General features: G+C 46.8%; 1 pseudogene; it reads left to right on the top strand.

Annotated features, from left to right (window-relative positions):
* Positions 1-242: 242 nt before the first annotated feature.
* On the top strand, positions 243-361 carry LOC126875964 (5S ribosomal RNA; annotated as a pseudogene).
* The last annotated feature ends 4,537 nt before the right edge of the window (positions 362-4,898 follow it).

The following is a 4,898-nucleotide window of genomic DNA, read 5'->3' as shown; positions in this document are numbered from 1 at the left end:
AGTCAAATTTTCTTTACCATTCTCTCCAAAACTTCTTGACACCTCAGAATATTGCCTAACGTTGTGTCTAAAGATGCAATCGCATCTCAACAGAGATAAAAATTTGTCAAAAGAGGAAACTAATTATCCTGCTAATGATACGTCGAACGACGTCGTAGACCAAGAAAATGAGATCGATGCTTGAGGAGTGGAATCCGGAAAGATGGAAGAAAAACGTTGGTAAAGAGCCATTTACTCGCAACGCCAACGCCCTGGCCGCGCTGAATGCACTCGTTCCCGTCAAATCACGAAAGTTAAGCAGCGCCGGGCACGGGTAGTACTCGGATGGGTGAACGCCTGGGACTTCCGTGTGGCGTTGGCGAAGCGTGCTGCCCCCCCCCCCCCGTGGGGTTCGGGCCTTGGGCGCTTGGCGGCTCAGCGCCTCGGGGCCGCCAAACAGTTCGGTAGGGGAACCGGGCTGCCTGGCATGGCGAAGAGGCGGTGTAACAATGGTCACACACCGCTCCATCAGCCGTGGTATTAAGCGCGCGGGGGAGGCCCCGTTGCAACGCTCATATCGGTTCCCGGGCCTCTCTCGATCGTAGCCGGGACGGTTATCGTGGAGGTTTTAGTCAGTTGGAATCCGACACTACCACGCCGCTTTCCCCAGAAGCGGCCTCTCGTCCGTGCGAATTTCCTCCACGTAAAATATAAAAAAAAATTTACTCGCAACTGCGACGAATCATTCACAAAGCTCGTAAGCGACTCAAAAGTTCCAGGATCTGGCTTTTTCCTCATCGCAAACGATTCGGCGATAAAAACAAATCACGAGTTACCTAAACACGAGCTAAGGTCATTATGCCCGCGTTCCTTGTCTTTATAAACGATAAGAATTATTTATTTTATTATAAAGTATTATATACACGATTTTTACTATAAAACAAAGGAAGTAAAGTTTCATATATATTTTACAATGAATAATATATTTTTTGTTGTTTATTTAGCGCAAGATACAGTTTTAGATACATATTCGCAATAAACGGTCAATTTTTGTAATGATATTGTTAGAATTTAATCTTGGAATGAAGATTAATAATCTGTGGAAGACACAATGTTTGTGTTGAAATAATACAATGTTATATTTATTAAACAATTATTACAAGGATTATAAATGTGCGTTCTGCAATGTAGACAGTTGGCTAGTTATTCACAGACTGACTGGCTTAGTGACCCATGGCCCTTGAAAAAGTTTAGAGCCCCACTCTCTATGCAGTAATGAGTGTGACCTGTGTGGGTGTCTGTGTGGCGTCACATGTGGCACAGAACCTTCTAGTAGCTTCTCGACGTGCCCATCTAGAATGTTCCATCCATATCCTCACGCTTCTTTCGGCGCATTTTCGAAAGAGCCTGCACGTGCTAGCCGCCGTTGTGCATCTCACGAATGCACGCTAGTGGGGATGGCGCTGGGCGACGAAGGGAGGAATCCGTACGATCAATTACCTTATCTGCATGCGAATGATATCGTCGTATTCCAACAGATATGTCAGGCAAAGGTACCGATACGCGGCGGTACGACGTAGCCATGCTGTATTATGCGTCGACGCTTTATATTTTTCGTGTATAATACAAATTTTGGGTTTAAGCCGCTGGGGAGCGGAGCTTTTTTATGAATTTTTTTTATTTTTTTCTATCCTGAAAACTTGGTCGCAAAACAGGACGCTTCGGTAGCCTGCTTTTTGGGTGCTGTGTAACTTTGGGGAGAGGTGGGATGAGAGGGAGGGGGCGGGGGAGGGGTGGATGAGAGGGGGTGAGGGAGGGGGAATAATGAATAATATATATCTAATAGTGCGAGATCAGAATGTTTAGCCTCAAATAAGAATTATGGAACTTCACTTTGCACAGGACGACGGTGGCTATGTGGTTACTGTAGCTGACTGCAAACAAATAGGTTAACGGTTCGAATCCATTCCCTCCTGGATTTTGATATAAGTGAGTTCAGGATCAGAAGTGAAATGTGATGTGTGCGAGAATCCGTATTTGGGCGACGCAGCTTCTACGTCTTAGGTGTCTCTCTAGGAGAAATTACCTCCCGAGATGTGAAAAATAAAAATAAAATAAAAAATAAAATAAAAAAAAGTAAAAAAAGAATACCTATGAAAACAACACAGAAAAAACAAAAAAAAAAGAAAAGAGGAAAAAAAATTCTTCCTCCTGATATTCGTAATACTTGTAACACAGCAACATTGATACTAACCCCGAACAACGAAACGAAAGTCACCTGTCATCAAAATGTGGTAGTGAAGAAGAGTAATTGTGTTGTGTATACAGAAGAACAGTTGTGTTGTGAATATCCGTACTGCCATTGCCTTAGTGTGGTAGTCCAGCTACAGATTCCAGGTTTACATCCACCTGGGGCCCCGTAGTCCATATTTTTTGATAATTCCTACAATAATATTTTATAGTTAGTCCGGTAGGGGAATCGGGCTGCCTGGCACGGCGGCTCCGGCGACGAGGCGGTGTGACAATGGTCACACACCGCTCCATCAGCCGTGGTATTAAGCGCGCGGGGGAGGCCCCGTTGCAACGCTCACATCGGTTCCCGGGCCTCTCTCGATCGCAGCCGGGACGGTTATCGTGGATGTTTTTGTCGGTTGGAATCCGACACTACCACGCCACTTTCCCCAGAAGCGGCCTCTCGTCCGTGCGAATTTCCTCCACGTAAAATATAAAAAAAAATTTACTCGCAACTGCGACGAATCATTCACAAAGCTCGTAAGCGACTCAAAAGTTCCAGGATCTGGCTTTTTCCTCATCGCAAACGATTCGGCGATAAAAACAAATCACGAGTTACCTAAACACGAGCTAAGGTCATTATGCCCGCGTTCCTTGTCGTTTGATCTTCCGCCTCTGATCTGCTTTCATCTGATGGATACTTTTCGTGGTCTCTGATCGCCCGCGGAGCAGTTAACAAAATTGCAATTGTTGATTGCACCAAGCGAAGGAGCCTCGAGCCCTCTCCGCGCTTCCTTTCCATGCCGAGTCGGCCAAATCGATCAAATACCGCGACGAAAAATTTGCGAATAACCAACGCGGAGTGTCGAACGCGAAAACCACCGGGTCCGACTTAAGTACCAGGAATTCGACAAAGCGGTCTCGTCTCGCTCGTAATTTAGGGATTGTACGCGAAACGGCGGAGAATTAACTGGCTCGCTGATGGCTGCGCGTCGAACGCAAAACGCGCTCGACAACCCTCGCTCGTGCTTTCTCGGCCCTCGTGTATATGTTCTTCGCGAACGAGCGTCATCCTCTCCGGACGTAGACACGTTTACGCGACTCCTTCCAGATGCTGGTTAACTCCGCGCGCGGAAATAGACTCGCTCGCCCACTGCCCCTCGAACTTTTCGAACGAGGCTGGTGCTGCCCGGCACGAGCGAATCACAGAAGGAAATCACGCTGACGATAGCACGTTGTAAGATTTTTCCTGGATAATTTGTTCTACGATAAGAAATAATCGATAATCGAGGGCAAGTTGCGAAGGAAAATGCAGAATGATGCGAAATTTATCTAAAATTTTCTATCGCTCGTTTGATCGCCGTTTTCGACGACGAATGCGGAGAATACGAGAAGAAGCGCAACGATTCGAGAGTCGGTAAATATTCGAAAAAATGAGGCCACCTTCGATCTCGATGCTTTCGAAATACGTTGCGAAGCTCGACGTTTCGAACGGTTTTGTCCTATACGCACGGCCGGCGCTCGGCCTTCAATCACGAATTACACGGAAAAATATTACACGTAGCTCGGCCCGAGTTTCCAAGCTGGGTCGGGTTATAGTATTTAGCAATTTTCACGGCTTACCCGTATCAGTGTAAACATAAAAAATGCCACGGCGGTGAGCGGATTAATATTAGATACTGCTACCTACATCGAGCTTCAAGAACCGAGGCCTACTTTCCCGCATAACCGCAACACTAAGACCAAACGCCGCATCGGTTGTACGTATGTGCAGGAAAAAGTTGTTTAAAACGTCTTTAGCGTTTAGCGATATATCGGAAAAGCGTGAAAATCCAAAGTGCCCTTTTCTCGATATTCGACCGATATACGAGAAAAGTTTCGCATTGTTGCGATAATTGGATACGTTAATAGCCAATAGTCACGGTGCGTTTAAGCGGCTTTGTAAAACGCATTGCCAGCCTGTATGTTATAACGCGCGTTCACGACTCTCCATATACATTTTCGGAATAAGATTACCTGCACGCTCGTAGGAGGCGTAAGAAGAGGAGCGAAAAGTTGTGCTGGCGAACGCTCGATCGAGAACGCTCGATTTCGCAGGTCCGACAGGTCTAACTACGAACGATCAGGTGGACAAACGTTTCCGTTTGCGTCGTTGTACGTATAGACATTGACGCGATCGTGATTTGTTTGCCATTGTTCCTCCCGTCTAATAAGATCGATACGTAGCACCTGTCGCTGGCGGTCTATCGACGTGGCAAGATATACCAATCACGAGCACACGGATACGATTAGGTTTGTAGCGAGTAGGTTGCCGTTTACTCGGACGGAATTGCGGCTATCGCCGAGGAATTCTCATCGTCGTAGACGATCTCGTTAACAGCTTTTTATTTTACCTTTGGCCGCCGTATCCCATTGAAAACCACTAACAACGAACAACTGGAAGCCGCCACGTTTCGTCCGAGTTTAGCTACGATCGTTCGAGCACGACGTGACAAATTTCCAACACTTTGCTCGAGCGCGTCACGACAGAATGCGTTACGACAGCGGCTCTGTTTATCGATAAACGACGGTGTTCGTTTTATCCGTCCAATGTTCCGCGTATCGTACCGTCTTCTGCCAGATCCAAGCGACGCTCCGGGTGTCGAGCTCGTAACCGTTTGCTAGTTCTTCTTATCGGCACGCCACGC

The sequence above is a fragment of the Bombus huntii genome, unplaced genomic scaffold, assembly GCF_024542735.1.
Source record: "Bombus huntii isolate Logan2020A unplaced genomic scaffold, iyBomHunt1.1 ctg00000060.1, whole genome shotgun sequence".
In the NCBI taxonomy this organism is placed as follows: domain Eukaryota; kingdom Metazoa; phylum Arthropoda; class Insecta; order Hymenoptera; family Apidae; genus Bombus; species Bombus huntii.
This window is presented reverse-complemented; position numbering and strand designations above follow the sequence as displayed.